General features: G+C 45.0%; 1 protein-coding gene and 1 long non-coding RNA gene across 8 annotated transcripts in view; both read right to left on the bottom strand.

Annotated features, from left to right (window-relative positions):
- ARHGEF7 (Rho guanine nucleotide exchange factor 7) overlaps positions 1-24,091 on the bottom strand; it is a 179,901-nt gene that overhangs the window by 149,593 nt on the left and 6,217 nt on the right. The window lies entirely within an intron of this gene.
- Positions 3,277-22,153, bottom strand: LOC112610715. Its single transcript, XR_003116468.1, has 2 exons — positions 22,068-22,153; positions 3,277-4,558 (listed from the first exon to the last, which is right to left on the bottom strand). It is a non-coding gene; the product is annotated as an uncharacterized LOC112610715 (long non-coding RNA).

The following is a 24,091-nucleotide window of genomic DNA, read 5'->3' as shown; positions in this document are numbered from 1 at the left end:
ACCTGTTTGGAAAACTGTAATGTCAAAGAGTCAAAACTTTATAGTAAGTAGTGCCTGGCTGTGTAACAAGTATGTTGTGTCACACTGGACAAGTCACTTGACCCCTTTGGATCTATGCCCTTGTCCCTGATTTAAGGCTAATACATCTTTCTGCACAGAGCAGTTGGGAGGATGAAATGGGTAATAAATTAATCCAGCAATATTGGGCTTAGAGTCCACAGCAGATGATGGCATAAGCACTGTGAATGCCAAGAGTGAGACAAGGCATTGCCCTCAGTGATGCACAGAAGCTTGCACACAGCATGGTAAAGTGTGGCCACGGAGATGTAGACTCAGCATCACAGAAGCATGGCAGAGGGAAACCTAAATTCTGCAGAGATCGGGCAGGGCCAGAAGCTTAACCAGCATAAAAGGTGACCTCTGAGTTGGGCCTAGAAAGGTGAAGAGGCAGATGGAACTGCGTCTCAACGGTGTGCCATTTTAGCAGTCCCGGGTGTTCTCAAGGATGGCAAGTAAAAGGCAGCTGAGATCATGGGTGAAACTGCAGTGGAAAAACATGTTTGGAATATTATGATATAAACAAGGTGGTTGAAAGTCTCTTTAATCTTTCACTAAAGAAGCTATATGAACAAGTGGTCAGTGAGCACGTGAAAAAGGGTTCAACCTCTTTAGTCATTAGGGAAATGCAAATTAAAGCTACAGATAACACTACACCCCACCAGAATTGATCAGAGGGAAAGGGCTGACAATATACCAAGTGTTGGCAAGGATGTAAAGTAATTGGAATTCCCAGACACGACTAATGGGAGTGTAAATGGTATGCTTAGAAAACTGGCAGTTTCTTGCAAAGTTAAATATACATCTACCCTAAGACCAGCAATTCCTTTCCTAGGTATTTACCCAAGAGAGATGAAAGCATAGGTCCACTGAAAGCCACGTACAACAATGTTCATAGCTTTATTTATAATCAGCAAACCCTTCACGATTCAAAGGGGCGGGGAAGTCTCCTTTTTCATGTAGTCTCCAGAAATATTCAGAAAACTGAGGCCTCAAATGACCAACAACTCTGCCCAGTTCACTTTTCAGAAATCCTGTGCCAAATTCTCCATGGTAATAAACTCCAGGCTTTTCCCTCAAGAACTCTAACCAGGCAGAGGCATAGACAGTCCCAGAATCATTACAATTTTCCTTCAAAGTATGGATTTCATACTTAATATTTGATAAGTGGTGTGTGTGATATGAATATTTGCTACAAATTAATCACGAAGCAACATTAAGGTCAGACTTCAGAAGCGTCTACAGCTATCCAGTTTTCATGTCAAGTCCTTACCAACTACTCCAGGGCAGGAACAATCATCTCCACCCTCAACCAAAGCAGAGAGGCGACTAAGACAGCTGCCACCTCTCAGGATTTAAAGACTCTCAGAATTTGAAAGAGTTTGAGTAAAAACCACTAGAGAAGGAATAATAGGCAGTATCAGCAAGACAAATAATTAAACAGGTTCAATGTTACCTCAACAATTAAGATCAACAGTAGAAAATAGTCACGTCTGAGAAGTATTTAGCTCCCCAGGGAGATTCGGATTCTGCATAGGTCTGAAGCACAGCCCAGGAGTTTAGTGTCAGTGTGTATGTTTAAAGTCTTCATCTGATTCTAATTTTCAGCCAGGTTTGGGAACCACTGCTATGGTATAACTCAGTGTTTCTTAAACATCGACATGCATCGGAATCATCTGGAGTAACACAGATTCAGTAGGTGGGGTGGAACCCAAGAATTTGGATTTCTGACAAGTTCCCTGGAGACGTTGATGGTACCAGGACCATACTGACAGAACCCAGGGGTATATGTAGACTGAATCTAGAAGTGTTCTGGTTTTTTTCCCACTTGGAGAATAATTCAGACTCGCAACCACAGAATGAACGTCACCCCAGGTCTTTGCCATCAAATCTCATCACCCCAGCTATGAAAGATCACTTCCTTCTCAACGCGTGTGGTTCTGTCCACAGTTAGACCTACAACATAGCTGGACCTACTTGTGCTCATCTCATCTCCCTCATTTAGACATAAGCTCCCTAACTGCAGGGCCCACAGATGTCTCACATTAAATAGTCAGCAACTGTGCACTAAATGACCTAACCCACTTAGGTCACCAAATCCACTCATCACAGAGTAAGGGAAAGAAAGAACCTTAGCTGAAAGGGTCATAGAAGACTTTTGAGGTAGTTCTGGTATTTTACAGATGAGAAATCAGGGACTCAGAGAGCTGAAATGTCGTGTCCAAAACTGCACTGCCTGTGGATTTCACCAACCTGCACCGACCTCTGAGGACTGCATCAACCAGGCTTCCCTGCTCTCTGGCTTCTGGTGGGGTTGAGCCAACAGGGGGCCCTGGCAGGAAGCAGGGGCCTAGAGTGGTAGATGCTGGTGCTGGCTCACAGGGGGCTGTGTGGGTCTCACTCTGTCACACTGGTGGCTTGAAAGCCCTGGTGTAAGTACCTACAGCACAGAAATCAGCAAACAGTACATGCCAGGGCCCCCCTCGCAGACAGCCAGGTGTTAAACAGTTACCAACACACCACTGGTGGAAGACCGTGGCTCCTGTCAGACAGCCTGTCCTGTAACTACAGCTCTCACTGGCTGGAGTAACCCTGCTTCCCCCGACCTTTCCCTTCCGGGCCAGAGAGAGTTAACGACTTTTCAGTCATCAATCCATCTCTTCTAGATTGTCCTTCTTCCTGCCCTCACTTCATAAATAGTCTCATAAACCACCTCTGTTCCGTGTGCCATCTCTCTGTTTTCTGCCTGGCACCTAACCTGGAGAGCTTCCTGGTGGCATCTAAAATTAGAACACAATGTAATAGCAAACGATTGGAAACAATCTAGAGGACAGATTAAAAGAATTCTAATGCTTCCACAGACTATCACCACTACCATACGGCCTTTTAAAAAGGGGCAGCTTTATATCCTGATATGTTACAATCTCCAAGTTACGTTTGGTGGGGTAGGGAACATGGGGAACACTGTGAATAATTTCTACCTTTTGTGTTTTAAAAAAAAGAAGCAAGAAGAAAATGTATGTAGGCGTTTAGAAATGCATGGAGCTATCTCTGCAAGCACATTCCAGACCCTTAACAAGAGTTCTCTATGGGGAAACGGAATCGGGCATGGAGGACAGGAGAACAAGGGAAATTTGCTTTTCTCTCTCTACTTATTGTACCGTTTGAATGTTTTCCTATGTGCAAGTATTATTAAATACATTAGAGAAGAAGACGATGACCACTCCCAATCTATTGTTCTTCCCCTCAGGCCAACGTGACTCCCCCATCACAAAACAGTCCTCAGACAGCTGGGCTGCCAGTATACTGGGGTCTTTGTAGGGCAGATCTCCACCATGTCATGCCGAGATGCAGTGGTAGGTTTGAAATCCTAAGTTCACCTTCTAAAAGTCTGCTTAGCATTCAATGGGTCATCTAATTTTTAATTACATGGTAGTCACTGCTTTATTCTATTAAATTGCAGCTGTCTTCTGATCAGGAATTATGCTCTTCCACAGCACTCTGGGCTCATTCCACAGTCAATAATGTTAAATGGAGTGAAAATGTAGGTCAGTGGAGCTAACTTGGATGTCTCCAGGACAACTCTTCTTCCAAATCCATTGGAAAACATGAAGCAACAGGCAGAAATGCCAAGGATTCCACTGTTAAATATCAGATAAGTAAGCTGCTCCCCCAAAAAGTCTTTAGCATACTAAGTAAGTCGTTTACTGGAAGAAATTTAAACCTTTTATAAAGCATGTTTCTCTTTTGCATTCCTCCTTCAAGAAATCCCAAAGCCCAACTCTAAATGAAATGCTGCAGCCATCTGGGAACAAACAAATTGTTTTCCATGAGTATGGAACTGGCCAGATTATAAAGGGTAGTAATAGATACAAGTGTACAAAACCTCCCATTCCCAACCTAAATTCAGATATGCCAGAGACATGAAATGTCAAAGAGAGACCAACAAGACTACAGTGCTTCAACTGACTCATGCATCCCCTGAGGCTTGGTTCTCATAAACTCCAAAAGCACATTTTAAAATCCCTCAGAGTTGGTGGCAACAGTTCCAAACTCATACCAATGCCAAAAATGGATAACAAAATATTTAAAGATAAAACTTCATCAGATAACCCAGAATACATTTCTCCGTTGAGTCGTAGTTTGTTCTCCCAGTATTGTTAGATGAAAATGCAGCAGTTGTATCTTAATTGTTGAGTGAGAGTGAGCTGGGAAACAGCACGTGCCCCGCCACCCCTCAGGGTCAGGCTGCGGCAATGCAGACCCCCAGGAAGTCAGTGCAGCAGGGATGGGCATGGTTGACGTCTCACCACTTCCATCGGCAGCCGCCATTCCATGTGCCCTTAAAGGATCAGTTTTTCTTACAAGAAAACAAAGCATTACAGATTCATAAGACAACTCAAGTTGAGTCTTGTGGTCGAAGATTGTTGTTCCACCTGTTCACATGGAATAACTGTCTTTTTTTATTTCACTTTCATGCTTGTGACCTAATGGAAACCGACTGTAAATGATGGCATGGCATTCTGTGAATCAGAGCTGCTCATCGCTTTCTTGTTAGGCTCCCTTGCTCTACTGTTTCCGACCCTTTGGCATGTTCCCTCTCCCACTGAATGCACTTCAGCATGGTTGGTGATTATTTTCTTACTGCCCATTGTTAAAGACACCTATGGAGAAGGCTGTGGTCTCTGACACAAATGTGCTAGTGAATCCAAGGTGGGTACTGGCTGTGTAGTCATTGGGTGAGTTTCGAAACGAGGCAGGGTCATGTCCACCCTCAGCACAAGCAGTCTGCTCTCAGCTGGGATGCTGCCTTCTATATCTACTCTTTGCCTCACCAACAACCCAACATCCTACCCTTGACCGAGGCACCGCGGTGAGAGTGGCAGCTCCTGTCCCTGCAGTCTCGAGTGCTCCTCCGCTGCTCGTATTTGTGTTCTCAGAAGTCTAGGGTTTTTTCTGGCAGCCCTGCGTTTGTTTGCTTGCACTACTCAGATTTGCTTCCGAAGTGTCCTCCTGCCGTCCAGCTCCACACACAGTGAAGCCAGGAGGCAACAGTGGGAGCTCCACAGTCCTGCACTGCTTTGTTCCTGGCCCTTCCCACTCAAGAGTCTTTGGTTCGAAGCTGTGTTTAATGCAAGTTCAAGTCTCAGAGCCATCTAAGAGAAGACTGAACCCAACCACCTAGGAAGAAATCTGTTTTCATCCACATGTTAACTTGTGGGGGATTTGAAGACATGCAAAGAGGCAGGCTCATTTGCGAGAGGAGATGGTGAAGCAGGAGGGAGCCATTCACCCAGAGGAAGGAAGTGAAATAAGGATACTGGAAACAGCTGAGGACATCCACAGTTAAGCACATCTCTATAAATAGCAGTTGGGCCTGCCCTTGAGAGAGAGGCAAGAGGATAGGAAGAGAGGGCAGGAAGCATTGGCCAAGGACACTCGTGGGCTATAAAAGCCTCTTGCGTGAAAGACGGGCCAGTTGGAACTTTCATATTATCTGTGAGTAATAAAAAGGTGACAAAAAGATCATTATCACCCAAAACTCAAGTATCAGCAGTGTGGGCTGAAATAAATAGGGCCATAGCTGTGAATAAGATGTGTAGCAATCTGTACTTGGGAAATGCATTTTTTAAAAACCACTTAAAAACACTGATCTTCATTACTTAAAAATAAGGCTGCCAATGTATACACAAGAATTCTATTTGGTTCATGTTACTATCATTATTTATAATTTGCCTATAATGTCACTCCTCCACTCAAAACCATTAAAAGCTCCCCATTTCACGCAGGAAAAGCCAAAGTCCTTGAGAGAACAAGAAGACAAGCCACTGACAGGTAGGAGATATTTGCAAAACACATCTAATCAATAACTTGTATTCTGAATATACAAAGAACTCTTAAAACTCATGAAGAAAACAACTTAGTTTTTTAAATGGGCAAAAGATCTGAAAAAAAAAAAAAAACCAACAAAGATACACAAAAGGTAAATAAGCACATGAAAAGATGTCCAACATCATGTATTATGAAGGAAATGTAAATTTAAACAAGGAGATGCCGTTGCATACCTATTAGAATAGTCAAAATCCACAAGACTGTCAACACCAAATGCTGGCAAGAATGTGGAGCAATGGAACTCGCATTCATTGCTGGTGGAAATGCAAAATGGTGCAGCCACTAGAAGGCAGTTGGGCAGTCTCCTACAAAGCTAAACGTAGGCTTACCATATGATCCAGCAGTTGTGCTCCTTGGTATTATATTTACCCACGTGGGGCTGAAACGTACGTCCACACAAAAACCTGCACGCATTTGTTTATTGCAACTTTCTTCACAACTGCCAACGCTTGGAAGCAACCAAGATGTACTTCAATCGGTGAATGGAGAAAAAACAGTGGTATATCATACAATGGGATTATTCAGTGATAGAAAGAAATGGGCTATCAATCCGTAACAAAAATATGGAGGAACCTTAAATGCATATTGCTAAGTGAAAGAAGCCAATCAGAAACGCTATAGAATGTGTGGTTCTAACTATATGACATTCTGGAAAAGACAAAACTTTTGGAGCTTCCAGGCAGCTGAACACGTAGAGGTTGCTGGAGGGGGCACACCCAGGGAGGGCATGGAAGCTGCGCGACCCTTACCCCATAGCTCACACTACATGTCTCTTCATCTGTAGCCTTTGCAATATTCTTATAATAAACCAGTAAATGTAAATTAAAAAAAAAAAAAAACCATGGAGACAGTAAAAAGATCAACAGTTGCCAGGGGATGAGGCAAGGGAGGTATGACTAGACCGGAGTAAAAAGGACTTCAGGGCAGTGAAACTACTCTGCATGTTATTATACAGTGGCTACATGTCATTATACACTTGTCAGAACCCACAGAACATACAACACACAGTGAACCCTAAAGGAAATTGTGAACTTTAGTCAATAATAAAGTATCAGTATCAGCGCATCAATTTAACAGGTGCATCATACTAATGTAGGGTGTTAATGGGGGAAAGTGGGTGGGCTGAAAGGAGTGTATAGCAACTCAGTACTTTTTGCTCAGTTCTTCTGGAAACCTAAAACTGCTCTAAAAAAGATCTAGGCTGGGTGCAGCGGCTCATGCCTAAACCTTATATGTAATTCCAGCATTCTGGGAGGCCAAAGCAGGAGAATCACTTGAAGCCAGGAGTTCAAGATCAGCTGGGGCCACATAGCAAGACCCTGTGTCTACAAAAAACCTAAAAATTAGCTGGGCATGGTGATGTACGCTGTAGTCCCAGTTACTTGGGAGGATCACTGAGCCCAGGAGTTCAAGTCTGCAGTGAGCTGTCATCTGCCACTGCACTCCCTCCTGGGCAACAGAACAAGACCCTGCCTCTACAAAAGCAAAAAAAAAAAAAAAGTTAATAATAAAAGGCCAAGTCCTTCGAATGGCCAAGCAGGTACTACGCAATTGCTCCCTTGTTCCCTCCTTGACCTCATCAGCCAGCTACCACCCTCCCCACTCTCGTTGGCCTCTGCTGTTCTGGAACTTGCCAGGCAGGCTTCTACCCCAGGACCTCGCACTAGCTGTTCCCTCTACCTGCAATACCATCCTCCCAGATCTTCACCTCACTCCTTTCTTCGCTCCCATTCATCAAGTCTCTGTTCACGTCTCTTCTCAGTAACACCTCCCGGACGACCCGACGTAAACCTGCACCACCGCCCTAGGTGCTGGCACTTCCCACCCGCCACCTGCTGTTTTCCTCCATAACACATATCACTGGTAAATGTACTCTCTCACTGATTTCTGTGTGGTGTTTACAGAATCTCTCCCTGCACTATACAATACACACTCCAGCTGCAGCGTATTTGGTCTGTTTGGATGATGGTTGTATCTTAACAGATGGCATATACAGATAGGCACTTGGTATATTATTTGTGAATCAATGAACCAAGGACCTGTGCCTGTGACACTCTAACAAATCACTTGATTATGGCTACCAAAAGTGAAGTTGAGTGATGCTGACATGGCAAAAAGTAAAATACCAAAAAGTAATATAATTGGTCTAGTGTGAGAATTGGATGTTTAAGACAGGAACTATCCCGAAAACACTTAGAAATATGATCACTGTAGACAAAATGATAGAGATAAATGAAATATTGTCTTGTCTTAGTTTTTACCTTAAAAGCTTCACCCCTCCCTATTGAGACTGATGGCCGCATCCTGTTACCACCGGCTCTGCCTGCGGCCAGCTGCCCATGAGCTGCCCAGCTCTCTCCCAGGACTGCCCACCTGCAGGCCCACGGCTCAGTTTCCTCTGTGCATGGGCATTGGTTCAGCCAGTGCTGCCCAGAGCAAGCTCTGGTTACAGCTCCTGCCTCCCTATCGCTAAGGAAAATCACAGGCCCCAAACTGGGTTTCCCCCTAAGCAGCTGGCCTGCTCCCGCAGCCCATATCAGGCCCCTGTCCACCACCAGTGCTCCATGCAGGCACCTGCCAGTGCTCCATGCAGGCACCCGCAAGAGCCACGGGTTTCACAGAGTGGCCTTCGTTCTTCTACCAAGGGGGACAAAACAAGCTCTGAAGGCCTCCTGTGATTCTGACAGTTCAGAGATGAGACAGACAGAGACATAGACACAGAGAGGGAGAGACGGAGAGGTAGAGGATGTCACAGACACAGAGAGACAAAAAGGGGAGAAACGGAGTCACAGAGAGACCCAGAGAGAGAGACAAGGAACCAGGGAGGGAAGGGAAGAATCCTGCTGTCGCTCCCATGCTGTCTGCTGTCCTGCAGTGTGTACCGCCCTCGGCAGCCCTTGCTTTCTGAGGCCTGTTTTCTCTCTGTTGTCCACACTGAGCCCCTCCCTTGACGAGTCCTTGATCAAGTTCACTGATCAATCGTCCGCCATCTCTACTGTACCTTTGAGCCCATCCAGTGAGTTTTATTTCCATTATTCTATTCAGTTCTATACTTTTCATTTCCTTTTCATAAGTTTTATTTCTTTGCTGAGATGTTCCATTGTTTCATTTGTTTCCAGAGAATCTGTCATGGCTTTTTAAGACCTTTTCATGATGGCTGCTTGGAAATCCTTGTCAGGTGATTCCAGCGCCATTCATGAAAGCAGCCACGGTCACCAAAGGCTTCAGCAAAGCCACCAGCGAATGAACCGTCTAGAAAAGGAGCTTCTGTGCCAGCTGGAGTCGGTTCTCCAGACCCAGCTCTTTCTCTACATGATCCAGTATTTTCTCCTATGGCCAGACTTGGGGGTGGGGTGTTGTCAAAATTATCATCATTTTCTCCATATTCAGTTTTTACAAATGGACCCTCAGTTGGCCACTGAATTGCAAAGCATATGCCAGACTGAAATTGAGCAATGTGTCTGGTTTTGCCGAAAGGACAGTGTGAGCCATGCAGGCTGCTTCAGACCTTCAGAGAACAAGAGCATCCCCAATTTAAGGACGGCAAAACCCACCAACCCTTCGAGTCAGAAAGAGGCTACAGCTCAGCTGAACTCCACAACATGAACTGCTTCCTTGATGAGCAGCCGTTCACCCAGCTGTTTTTTTGTTTTTGTTTTTGAGATGGAGTCTCGCTCTGTCATCCAGGCTGGAGGGCAGTGGTGTGATCTCAGCTCACTGCAACCTCCACCTCCTGGGTTCAAGTGATCCTCCCACCTCAGCCTCCCAAGTAGCTGGGATTACAGGTATGAGCCAGCACTCCCAGCTAATTTTTTTTTTTTTTTTTTTTTTTTGAGACGGAGTTTCGCGCTTGTTGCCCAGGCTGGAGTGCAATAATGAGATCTCGGCTCACTGCAATCTCCGCCTCCTGGGTTCAAGCAATTCTCCTGCCTCGGCCTCCCGAGTAGCTGGGATTACAGGCATGTGCCACCATGCCCGGCTAATTTTGTATTTTTAGTAGAGATGGGGCTCCTCCATGTTGGTCAGGCTGGTCTCGAACTCCCAATCTTAAGTGATCTGCCCACCCCAGCCTCTCAAAGTGCTGGAATTACAGGCATGAGCCACTGTGCCTGGCCCCAGCTGTGTTTTTGAACTGGCAACCCAGACTCTCCCCTGAGGCTGCCCTTAGTTCCCACAACCGGGCCACACGGTTGATTTACTCTTCTTTAAAAGCCTCGCCATTAAAAAGCATCTTTACCTAAAACAGTGTGACTTTGTCTTCTGGTCATCTTTTGTGACTCAATATCTTATTCAGCTGTAGTTCTTCCCAACCCTAATTTGAATATTTCACTGATGTCTCCATACATGCTTCAATTTAAGTAACATATTTCATCAAATCTTATACAAACCTCCTGAGCTTCACCTCTTAATGGAGATTGTTTCTCTTCTGTTGTATGAAAAAAATACATTCTTTTTTATTTTAAAAAGTTATGCACAGAAATAAATGGGATTCCAATTTTTCAGATAAATTCCGAGTCCCCTTCCAACCCAAGCAGGATGTATTTTCTCTCTCTGCCTCCATGTTTAAATACTCCAAAAGCCCACACGGAAGCAGCACTCGGGGTCTGCTCTGTCTTGAACTAAGGAGACACTAGTTAGGAAACTTGTTAAGCATGAGGATGGGGAGGGCACACCAAGGTGAGCAAGCAGCCTGTGCCACCCATGGAAAAAACACCCAGGTGAGCACACCGTGGCCTCCTGTCTGCTTCAAGGGTCATGCACACCATCTGGCTGGTCCAGGTCATGGTGCAGCTGGGCTAATGAGCTCAGTGGGCTAGGTCAGTGATTCTCAGTTGTGGCCCCAGGACCAGCAGCACCAGCATTGCCTGAGAACTTGTTAGAAAAGCAGATTCTCTGCCCCACCCCAGTTCTACGAAATCAGGAACTCTGGGGGTGTCCAGCACTCGATTTCCACAGGTCGTTGGGCATTCTCACATACACCCAAATTTACAAACCATATACCCATCTAGACAAAAGAAAAAAAAAGATGGAAGAACCATCTTCCTTGAAAACAACTTGGAAAGATATGTACTGCCAATTCTGATGTCAGTGACATCGCTGACATTTCCATATGTGATGGACAAAAGTTCGTGTTGAGCAGCTCTGCCACTTTTGGCTGTAAAAGGAGGAAAACCAAACCAACCCAGATATTTTCAGCCCATAAGCTGAAACGTATGTACATATGTGCACGCATATACACGTGTGTATCGATGTGTATAGATATGCACATGTTCATGTATGCTTATGTGTGTGGATGTGTATGTCTGCATATGTGCATATCCATGTGTGTAGGCATATGTGTTTATAGATTATGTGCATATAGAGGTGTGTATATACTGCATGTACATACGTATATATGTGTGCATTATATACATGTGTACATATGCAGGTGTATAAATGTGTATATAGCATGTATATGTGTGTATATATGCATGTCTATACATGTGTATGTGTGTACATGTGTGTATACATATGTGTATATGCATGTGTATATGTGTGCATGTGTACAAATATGTATGCATATACGTGTGTATATACATGTGTATAGACGCATGTGTGTATATGTGTAGATGTGTATACTTCTGTGTGTACATATATGTGTGTGTGTATATCATTCTCCCTTCCCTCAATATCCCTACCCCTACTCCCAATAACACTCTGTACCCACCTTCCTCTCAAAAAAAAAGGATTAAAAAGAAAAAAGTAAGCGGTGAGTTTACTTCTCCCACACATGGAGACAGAACTGAATTGTTCATGTTTTAATGCTTTGAATTAGAAAAATTATTCCTCAGGACATTACTTACATTTACTGCAGTTATTTAGGAACTATATTCCCAATAAGCACCACTGGATTTGCTTCATCTCCGTCCATTTAGCATGATATGTAACACACTGTGAGCATTTTCTAAAGGGAAAGAAAAAGCAAATCCCAGGAGAGACACAAGTGTATTCATAAAATTCTCACACAAATAGTCCTCAATTTGCACCTGAACTTTCTAAAACTTATACATTGACATCCCTAAAATGCCTTAATGATATCAAATCTAGACTTTCAGATGTCACCTGCAAAACAGACTCAGCAGAGAGCAGCTGGTTTTGGCAGTGTCCCCATCCTGACCTCAGAAGCCATTCACTATCAAATGAATCAAAGGGGAAATATTAAACACCTGACATCAATACATTTATAAGCTGGAGATGAAAGTCTTAGACGTGTTCAGAGTAACAAACAACTGTTCAGGCTAAACGCAACACTTATTGGCCTTAAACCACCAGATGCATCCATCAGGAAGGAAAAGAACACACTTTAAAACGTGGGACAGGAAAGAAAAAATATCAGACATTCTCCCCTAAAGCTGTTGAAAGGGATACAGTTTGCTAGAGCTTCCTTTATCAAGAAGAACATGCGGACCCTCACTGAAGATCACTTCCTCTTCACCAAACATTTGAGAAAATTAATGAGTGCCCTAATCTCCCGCTCAGTTCCCTGCCAATCGCTACAGGTGCATGCGCCCTTCCATGGGTGGGTTTCCACGGGGCCCACCGTCCACCCCCTCACTGAGTCCACCGCTCTCTCATACTCCACAACTCTATTCCAACATTTCCACTACCCTCGGCACCTGCCAGGCTCTCTGCCAGCCCCCTCTTCAGTCCTGGCCATGCCCCCAATTGTTCCAGTATGTGGGCTCTGGGTGCGTGCTGGCCGGTTGTCCTAGAACAGCTAGGAATAGCACCCTCCTTCCCACCCAGCACAGGCCAAAGCCGGCAGACAGTCTTCTGAATTGCACTCACCTGATCTCTCAGAAACACACCAGCACTCTTGGCCCCTGACCTCAGGTCACTGCCCATCTCCTGACTAATGGCCTCCAACCACCCTGCCTTAGTCTCTCTCTTCAGGCTCATCGGCACTGCCTGGTTATTCATCTCCCCCTTTCCCAAGGCTGGCCCTTGGCCTTCTCACGTTTGCACTTTAACTGCCCTGTAAGAAACCTCACAAGTCCTTCAGCTTCAGTTCATATCTCAGTACTACAAGTCCCACGTGTGTGCTTCAGTCCAGGGGGCCTCTAAGCTCCAATAGCTCCATGCAGATGCCTCCAAGGACACACCCAACCCTGAATCCATTCCTGATCTCCTTGCCCAAACCTAGGTAAGCCTCACCCAGGGCTCCAGCACAGACGACCGCCCCATCTATCCTGTTCTGCAACCAGAAACCCAGGAGTCACTCCAAGCACTGTCCCTCGTCCACCCGCTGCCGCGTCCTCCTGGGCTCCCTCGGTGCCATCCCCGTCTCCTGGTCAGCACTGCCTCCACTCCAGCCCTGGCTCCCACAGCTCTCCATGGGCAACTGTGGGAGCTTCATAACCATCTTCACCTCCTCCATCCTGGGCTCATTTCATCTGTTCTCCACGCTATGGCTAGAGTATTGTTTTCAAAACACAGAACTGATCATATCATTCTCCCCTTAAAAATTTGAAAAGTATCAAAATCTTTACAAACTAATGGCCCACCAGCCCTGTGCTGCCTGGCTCTGCCTGACTCTCTGCGTCCCCTCGGTTCCAGCACTACCCGTCCAGGCCTTTCCTCGCCACTCCCAACAAAGCAGGCCTCCTCTTGCCCCAGGCCTCAAAGGGCCCCTCTGTCTAGGGGTGCATGCCCCTCCTATTACGACAGCTATGCATCAGTCAGAGGGCAACTCAAATGCCACTTCTTGAGGACAGCCTTCCCCAAACCGCCCTGGGCCCCCATCTGCCAAGGGCCATAGTTTCTTCTGCTGCGTGTTTGGAAATCTGTCTCTTGCCTTCAGAGCATGTAGCTCATGTGTGACACAATCAGTTCGTGTAATTCTCATGTTATTCTCCCCTACTAAATAGTATGCGAGTCTATTTCTGCGAATCATCAAATCTCCAGTTCCTAGCACTATCCTTGGAACATAGTAAAGATTTGATGAGAAAATAAACAAATCAATAAATGAGCTGTCAATAAATCCCTTCCCCTATATAAAACATAATTACACAATTGACCATTGCACATTAAAATTCTATACATTTTCTAAATTCACGATTAGTTCAAAAGTAGGGGACAGCAAATAAAATGAATTAAAGCTCCAATACACTCAACAAAAACGTAATTATGCTCAAGGTAAAGACTGTCATGTGCTGTATTGAGGTATCACCGACATACAACAAACTACTCATATGTAAACTGTGCACTTTGGTAAGTTTTGACATGGTGCAACCTGATGGAACTGTCACAAGAGGCAAGGTAATGACTCTGCCCCTCACACAGAGGTCTCCTTGAGCTACTCCACAATCACTTTCTCCTACCCCAGCTATTGTCCCCAAGCGAGCACTGATTTACTTTCTGTCACTAGAAATCTATAAATGGAATCATATATTAAGTACTTTCTTGTCTGGCTTATTTTATTCAGCACAATTTTGAGAATCATCCATGTCATGGAATATTCCTTTTTATTGCCGAGCCGTGTTCCATTACAGGAATATGCCACAATCTGTTTATCTACTCATCAACTGTAAAACATCTGCATTATTTCCAGTTTGTGGCTATTAAAAATACAGTTGCTATGAACACTTGTGTGCAAGGCATGGTACGGCTGTATCGTTTCCATTTTCTTGGACAGACATCTCGAAGTAGAATAGCTGAAACATTTGGTAGATGTATGTGTACTCTTTTAAGAAACTGATGAACTGTTTTCTGAAGCAGTGGTACAATTTTACCTTCCCACTGTCCGTGCACGAGACTGCTGGTTCCCTCACATACATGCTAACATTTAGGAGGATCACTCTGTTAGATTTCAGCCGTGATGATAGGTGTGTAGTGGCATCTATCTCCTTGCAGGTTTCACTTCCACTTCCCTAATGACTGATAATGTTGAGCTTCCTTTTGAGTGCTTATTTGCCATCTGTACATATTTTGTGGTGAGATGTCTATTCAAACCATTTGCCCATTTTTAAAATTAGGCTCTCCATTATTAAGTTTTGAGAGTTCTTTAGAAATTCTAGCTACAAATCCTTAAACAGACATGTGATTTGCAAATATTTTCTTCCAATATATAGACTCTCTTTTCTTTGGTTTTTTTTTTTTTTTTTTTTTGAGACGGAGTCTAGCTCTGTCTCCCAGGCTGGAGTGCAGTGGCCGGATCTCCGCTCACTGCAAGCTCCGCCTCCCGGGTTTACATCATTCTCCTGCCTCAGCCTCCCGAGTAGCTGGGACTACAGGCGCCCGCCACCTCGCCCGGCTAGTTTTTTGTATCTTTTAGTAGAGACGGGGTTTCACTGTGTTAGCCAGTATGGTCTCGATCTCCTGACCTCGTGATCTGCCCGTCTCGGCCTCCCAAAGTGCTGGGATTATAGGCTTGAGCCACCGCGCCCGGCCTAGACTGTCTTTTCAATCTCTTAACAGTGTCTTTCAAGTAACAGAAGTTCTTTTTGTTTTGATTAAGTCCAATTTGTCCACTCTTTCTTGTATGGAATCATTTCTTCTATGGATCATGTTTTTGGTGTCATATATAAGAAATATTTGCCTAGTCCAAAGTCACAAATGTTTTCTCTTATATTTTCTTCTAGGAGCTTTTTTTTAGTTTTAGGCTTTACATATAGATCTATGATTTTTAGTTAATTTTTGTATACTAAGAGGTATAGATCAAAGTTCATCTTTAAAAATGCGGATATCTACTTGCTCCAGGATCATTTATTGAAAAGAGTGTCCTTTGGACAGCCAAGTGTCTTGGCGCCTTTGTTGAAAATCAGTTGCTATGTCTTGAAGGATCTAATTCTAACACTATTCTGTTCTGTTGATCTATTTCTCTATCTTTATAGCAACGTCCTGCTGACTCCATTACCGTTGCTTTATGAAAACCCTGGAAACCAAGTCCTCCAACTTTCTTCTTCCATTTCAAAGTTGTTTCTAGGCCCTTTGCCTTTCCACAGACACTTTAGAATCATTTATCAATTTCTACCAAAAAAATTCTGGGATTTTGATTGTGATTCTGTGGAATCTATAGATCAATATGAATAGAACAGCTTAATAGCAAGACTTCTGACCCAGAATGCTATGTATAGCCCCATTTGTTTAGATCTTTAATTTCACTCAGCAACATATGTTGCTGAGAGTGTACATGTTTTTCTTACCTTTTGTCAGATTTATCCCTAAGCATTTGTCTTTTCTTTCATTTCTTTGCTATTGTAAATGGTATTTCAAATTTCAATTTCTGATCGTTTGTTGCTAACATATAGAAATACAACTGATTTTGTATATTAATCCTTCAACCTTGCTAAACTGACTTACTAGTTTGTTTGTTTGTTTGTTTGTTTGTTTGTTTGAGATACAGTCTCGCTCTGTCACCCGGGCTGGAGTGAAGTGGCGCAGTCTTGGCTCACTGCAACCTCCAACTCGCAGGTTCAGGCGATTCTCCTGCCTCAGCCTCCTGAGTAGCTGGGATTACAAGTGTGAGCCACCACATCCAGCTGACTTACTAGTTCTACTAGCTATTTTGTAGATCCTATCCAATTTTCTACCTAGACAATCATATAGTCTACACATAAAGACAGTTTTACTTCTTCCTTTTCAATCTGGATGGCTTTGGTTTCTTTTTCTTGCTTGATTGTACCAGCTGAGACCGCCAGTGTAAGGTTGAACAGAAGTGGTAAGAGTGAACACCCCTGCCTTGTTCTGATCTTAGGGGGAAAGCTTTTCGTCTTTCACCATTAAGTCTCACATTGGCTGTAGGTTTTCATGGATGCCCCTTATCATGTTGAGGAAGTTTCCTTCTATTCTTAGGTCACCGGGAGTGTTTATCAAGAGCTTACGTTGGCTTGGATTGGATTGAATGCTTTTTCTGCCATCCATTGAGAAAATCCTCTGGATTTTTCTTTTTTAGTTTGTTAATATCATGAATTGTATTGACTGATTTTTATTTCCTGGGATAAATGCTTCTCGGTTATGATATTTTACCTTTTACATGTGATGCTGAAATTGATTTGGTAAATTTTTTTGAAGGTTTGCATCTGTGTTCATAAGGGTTATTGGCCTATAGTCTTTTCTTATAATGTTTTTGTCAGGTTTTGTTATCAGGATAATGCTTACCACTTAGAATGGGTTGGGAAATACACCCTCATTAATTAATCTTTCTTTCTTTTCTTACTTCTTTCCTTCTTTTTTTTTTTTTCCCCCCCCCCCTCTCCGAGACAGATTCTCACTGTGGTGCCCAGGCTGGAGTGTAGTGGTGTGATCATGGCTCACTGCAGCCTCAACTTTCCAGGCTCAGGTGATCCTCCCACCTCAGCCTCCTAAGTAGCTGAGACCACAGGCACATCTACTAATTTTAAAAATTTTTTGTAGTGATGGTGGTCTCACTGTGTTGCCCAGGCTGGTCTCAAACTCCTGGCCTCAAGCAATCCTCCCTCCTAAAATGTTGGGATTACAGATGTGAGCCACTGCACCTGGCCCAATTTTAATTTTCTAGAAGAGTCTGTGTAAAATTACTATTTTTTTTTCTTAAAAGCTTGGTAGAATTTACCAGTGAAGCTATCTGGCTGGAATTTTCTTTATGAGAATAATTTTATCTACAAATTTATTTCTGTAATAGATGTGGGGTTATTAAGGTTATCAGTTTCTTCTTTAGTGAGCTTCGTGTCTTCCAAGAAAGTTATCCATTTCATCTAAGTTGTAGAAATTGTTGGCATAACAATGTTTTAATATCTACTTATTATCTTTCGATATCTGTAAGATCCATGGTGATTCCTTACATTGGTAATTTCTGTCTTTTCCCCGTTTTTCCTAATCAGTCTACAAACAGGTTTATCAATTTTATTGATTCTTCTCAAATAACCAGCTTTCAGTTTTGTTTGTTCTTTCTAGTAATTTTCTAACCTCCATTCTGTTCTTTATTATTCTCTTTCTCCTACTACTTAATTTGAGTTTAATTTGCCCTTATTTTTCTAGTTTTTTAAGGTGGAAGCTCCATTACAGGCAACAAAAGATTTAACTAGGTGCGGGGTGAGTGGGTGAGTGGTGTCTTGCTCCCAGAATCTCATTTGAGCAATTCATAAACAGTGTGCTTACGACTCCAGGTTATTTGTTTGAAGAGCCAACCTTGGATAGCTGATGTTGCAATTACTCAGATTCGATCGAGGGAAATGCGTTTGCTCAGAAGTGCCGTAAATGAACTTTTATTTTTCTCCATTTGTCATCAATTGATAAAGTCTGAAAGACATTCCATTCTAGTCTCTTATCATGGAGAATTATGGCTTCTATGGCACTTTCTGGAAGTTTAACCTTTGTCACAAGTCACAAGCATCTGAGCATATTCTGTTTAGTTAAAGCCTATTTTCTTTCTTTCTCTCTTTCTTTTTTTTTTCAGATGGAGTCTCACTCAGCCACCCAGGCTGGAGTGCAGTGGCGCGATCTCAGCTCACTGCAACCACCGCCTCCTGGGTTCAAGCGATTCTCCCATCTCAGTCTCCCAAGTAGCTGGGATTACAGGCACCCGCCATCACGCCCGGCTAATTTTTGTATTTTAGTAGAGACGGGGTTTCACCATGTTGGCCAGGCTGGACCTGAGCTCCTGACCTCAGGTGACCCACCCACCTCGGCCTCCCAAAGTGCTAGGATTATAGGCATGAGCCACCGCACCCAGCCTTGAAGCCTATTTTCAAAAGAAACAAAAATGCTTAACAAATAGGGACGACTATAACCAGAAAATGTGTTTCCACCAGAAGAAATCTGTCACCAGCGCCAGTGCTTTATGAGATAATGAGACAGACCCAGGTCTGAAGGCACTTTCCTAAGCACCAGAGGAAGCCCCAATGACATTGCTCAAGGTAAACAGAGGCCTGGACCGATTCCACGTGGGCAGGTGAGGCTGTCCCTCCTCCTGAGGAGCCAAACAGACACAATCAGAACCAGGAATATTCTCTGGGTCTCCCAATTTCCTATCAAAATCACTCTAGCATTCTTCCTTAAAGAGAATGACAAAGCCACAATCTTTTGGCATGTGTTCAAAAAGCTTTTTCAGAAAATCTGTATTCCTAACAAAAGACATCTGAGAAATCTGCTAACTACAAATGGGTACTTCAAAGTCCCTTAGGAACTTAAACGACTTTAAGGACAGGCCATTGGTGAAAATCCTGGCATAGGAACTTAGTAGTGAGACACTCAGAATTGAGGGAGAAAAGCCATCACTGGCCATAATATTTACAAATAATCAAAACCGGACCACTTTAAAGGCGTTGCTAAGAGATCACACTGTCAGAACAAGGCTTCACGGCGAGAGACCATGCAAATCCAAACACACTTGGAGCAGTGGATGCCCATTTCAGACGAAAGCAATTTAATATAAACTGGACGAGGCTTACATTTCTTCTATATACACTTTTTGGGATTCTGAATTATATATAGCTTCTATAAAGAAAAGATAGGGACAACCACCAGCCGCTTAAAAAAAAAAAAAAATTGCTCCAAGTGTAATAATAAAGTTACGCACAAAATACCAAGCAACAGGAAAAAAAAGAACATTTCAAATAACCAGCTTTCAGTTTTGTTTTCTCTAGCAATTTTAAAGTACTCAGAAGAAGAGATACAAAACCCAGGGCGTAGGACATGGATATTCATTCATATATTCTCACTCTGTCTCTTTCTCTCATAATGGAAAGATTCCAGGTCCAAAGCAGTACAGTAAAATGATTTCAGCCTCACTTCTCTTGAAAAAAGAAAATCCCTCCAAAACAGCCAGGAGAACAAGAAACACAAGCATCATCTTCAATAAAACTAGAAGACACCTGGTTGGGCACACTGGCTCACACCTGTAATCCCAGCACTTTGGGAGGCCGAGGGAGGCAGATCACTTGAGGTTAGGCGTTTGAGACCAGCCTGGCCAACATGGTGAAACCCTGTCTCTACTAAAAATACAAAAGTTAGCCGGGCGCGGTGGCGCACACCCGTAGCCTCAGCTACTCCAGAGGCAGAGGCAAGAGAATCACTTGAACCCGGGAGGCGGAGGTTGCAGTGAGCTGAGATTGCGCCATTGGACTCCAGCTTGGGTGACAGAGTGAGATTCTGTCTAAAAAACAAGACAAGACAAAACAAAAAAAACTAGAAGACACCTATCCCCAGGCCACCATTACAAAGGCAGGGAGCAGACGGAGGGTAGGCGGGGCTTCAGCAGGGACTAGGAAGGTCCCATTCCAGTAGCCAGTGGCAACTGCACCCTCCCAGGTGGTTGACAAGCCACCTGTCTGAGAGTCAGACACAGGCCTAGGGGCCCCAGTCCCATCACAGCTGGCTACTCCTCTTGCCATCCTTGCAGGGGTACGAGGCTTATTCTCTGGGGAAAAGTGAACCAAAGAGGCCAGAACTTGGGGAGGGCCAGCATGGACAGAAGCCAAGGTGAGGATGGACGCCATTCTGACACGTGGCAGGTGGAGGAGTCTCTGGAGAGATTCATGGCTGCTGGAGAAGAGACCAACAGGTCCAGACTTCTGGGCATCGCCAGGCTGCCTCGCGGCGAGACCTACCTGTCCCTGAGCCCCAGCAGTCACACAGGACTTCCTGGTCATTTTGAGGGCCTCACACTTGAAAGATTATCTGATGTTTGCGTAAAATCTCCAACATGGAAAAAAAGTTACACAAGAGGACTCAGAGGAAACAGAAACAGTGACTGCAGGGAAGGAATCACCCTTCAAGGAAACTGTAATGAATGTTCACAGGAAGAGAGGAATCATCCAGAAACAGGAAGGGACTGACTGAAAGGGAAGAAACAGAGAGAAACCAGATAACAAGGAAAAAGCACTTTTAGAAATTAAAAAAAAAATTGCCAAAGTAGAGTCAAAATAAAAAATGTTAGTAGAAAACTTGGAAGATAAAGTCAAGGAAATGTCTTTAAAAAGGAGAAGAAAGGTACAAGTGGAAAGGTCAGCAAATGAGAGACAACCCAGGAGGCCTGGCAGCCACAGGGGCAGGGGGCACGGCCAGGGAGGGGCAGCCCACCAGCCAACAACCGCCAGTTCCCAGCCGCTCTGGAGCTCTGTTTCCTAATCTGAAAATGGGGGCAATCCTGTCACGACCTCCCTCATAGGGTGGTGAGGAGAGTTAAATCCATTATTATGGGCAAAGTCCTTAGAACAGTGCCTGGCATACAGTATGCACTCAATAGATATTATCTCTGATTAGTCTTAATCAGATTTCTAAAAAATGAGAATAGAGAAAATACTAGAGAGGAAATTATCAAGAAAATAAAGGATATAGAGGGTATTTTCAACAAAGGTACAAGCACTCTTGTGATTGGGATGGAATGTATTTATGTATGTCGGCATGCCCCCTAGTTAAGAATGGCACGGGTATGTGTGTGTATGTATGTGATTTGTTATCTATGGCCATGGTAAACCTCAGTGACTGGCTGGAGTCAACTTGGCCCAGGCCTGCTGGTGCAGCTGTGCCTGCTCTGGGCAGGGCAGGCAGCTTGCTGGCCCTGGCTGGGCTCTCTTCAATGTTTGAGGTTGGCTGGCTGTGGATATAGGTCCGGGATGGCCTAGGCAGGGACAACTGAGTTCTCCCCCATTTGTGTGACCGGCACCCAAGCCCTGGGGTCTCCTTGGGGGTAGACACAGGGCCTGAGAGAGTGCAGAAAAGTGCAAGCCTTTCCAAGGCCTGGGTTAGGAACTGACACTGGTCACTTTTGCCACAGTCCATTGGCCAAAACAAGTCATAGCGTAGATTCAAGAAGTGACAAGGTCACTTTGCCAGGGGCATGGGAGGGTTGGAGAACTGGGGCCACTTCTGTCATCTACTCCAACCCTTCTCCACTCTGTTTTGTGTCCTGGGAGGCTGACCTCTATACGTAGTATCCCAGGGCTGCCTCCCAGCACAGGCCTTGGAGCCATTCGCTTAGACTATAGTGTGAATGGTTCTCCCAAGACTGTGCAGTACACAGCTTACACAACCACATGCAGGTGCCCTCAGTGAAGCCATCTGCAAAAGGAGGCATCTGGGCTGGATGACTCTACATTCCTTCATCCTGAGAACTCACAAATACTTTATACCCAAGATCCTAGCATTTCTCTTCTGACCTGCCTGAAGAGGTGGTGTGGCTGGCATCCATGGGTGTACTTCCATGCGTGTGATGTGGGTCACTAGCATGCACATAATAGGAACCTGGTAAAGCGGCTGATTAAATGAATTCACATACATGTGTTTGAAACACATTGTACACACATTCCATTTCAGTTCCCCTCACCCCCTCGAGACCCCAGCAAACATGACACCATCCTGCCAAAACGGCGTTAAGAACCACCAGTCTGGTTCACCAAACCTCAAAAGTTCAAAGCTAAAGTTAGAAATATAAAAACCTCAGGAGATTAATTCTCCTAACCTAACTTGACAGAACTGATAAAGGAGGGAGAAGTCAGAAGCTGTGGACCCAGGGGCAGCCCCAAAGCCCTCTCTGCAGACACGGGGTGGCGCGGGCTGGCCCTTACTTCCCATCTGTGCCTCCCGGCCCTGCTGATGCATGAAACTTTATATAAGCGAAACCTGAGTCCACCCGCTCAGCCCTCCGGCTCCCCAGCCAGCAGCTGTGTGCATTCAGCAGCTGTGCCCAGATCTGGCGCTGACCAGAGTGCCCTGGAAGCCATATTCAGTGGGCCCACCAACCCAGACAATGGTGGTCTGTCCAGAGTGGGATGCAGAGGCTGCCAGCCCCCGAAAGTTGTAAGAGTCTGCCCTGTTGTGAGAATTAACCAGTGTTCCTGGATGTGGGTGGCTCCAAGGTTCAAATCTTGGTTTAGAGTCTTCTGGACATGATGGGGAAGGTTTTCAGTGTCAATCAATAAAACAGTAACCACTGAGTACTGAGGAATTACTTTGTGACCAGCTCATCTACTCATTTACCCTGCTAACGACCTCACTGCCCCCACCAGTGGATATCACTCATCTCATTTTTAGGAGGAAGAAACTAGGTTAGACAAGTGCCGGAAGTCACAGAGCAAATGGCTGCAGGAACAAAGCCAGGTGTGCCTGACTCTGAAGCACACAGAGGACCAGGTCTCCCAGTGTCTTCGGGCAGGGACACGCGGGTTCGGGGGACGCCAATCCTCCCAGCCCCCGGCGATGCATGTGGTAGAGCTGCGTGCCCAGAGGGATGATGTGCCTCTGCCACCTCCCTCGTGCAGTGAGAGACGTGTGGGCGTCAAGCCCACACAAGACTCCAATCCAAACGGCTAAAATCCACCCTACACAAGAATAAACAGCTCTGCCCCCACCCACCTCACAGCCCCCATCGCCTCCACTTTTTATATTTTAGAGTGATCAGTGGCCTCTAAAGGGAGATTCGTTAGTGTGTACGTAGTACTTGAATTTTAAGAGTGTGTGTGGTGTAGATGCACATGTTGTTTGAAATCTTGGACTAAGTGGAAATCTGGTAAGCCCTACAGAGGGAAGCCCAGGAACTACACTGAGTTGCCGGACAGCACAGGAGCACTGAGCTCACTACAGTGAGTTACCGGATGGCACAGGAGCACTGAGCTCACTACAGTGAGTTACCGGACGGCACAGGAGCACTGAGCTCACTACAGTGAGTTGCCGGATGGCACAGGAGCACTGAACTCACGTTCTGTGGCCAGGGAGAAGCACCCAGACACAGACTTCTGCAGGAGCTTCTGCAGGTGCCCCCAGGGCAAGGGGCCCTGCCCTGGGTACCTTTGGAGTCATGTCCACTGCAGGACAGAGTTGCTTCCAGATGTCCTGAGAAGCGGGACACCGGCAGTGGCTCCAGGCACTCCTGAGGGCTCCCACTCTGCCCCTATGGCTGGTGACCTGAGCCACTCCCTCCGGTCTTCACTTTTGTCCTGTCTGGGTGCTCGGTTACACTGCTGCCTCCGTCTCGTTTCCTGATCTGGTCTGTAAATTTCTGAAGGCAGTGGTTGCCAATCTTCCCCTAAGTTCAGTATAGGTGGCAGCAGCAGTCTTATTTTCCATGGGAAAGGTCACAGCCTTGGGCTGGAATATTCCGCCTCCGGAGTGCAGCCAGATGACCTGGGGCAAAGCTAACTGCCAGACCTCGGGGTCCTCATCTGCAGCATGGGTATCACAAGGG

Source organism: Theropithecus gelada, chromosome 17 (assembly GCF_003255815.1).
Source record: "Theropithecus gelada isolate Dixy chromosome 17, Tgel_1.0, whole genome shotgun sequence".
NCBI classification, from domain to species: domain Eukaryota; kingdom Metazoa; phylum Chordata; class Mammalia; order Primates; family Cercopithecidae; genus Theropithecus; species Theropithecus gelada.
Note: the sequence above shows the minus strand (reverse complement) of the source record. Positions and strands in the feature narration are given on the sequence as shown.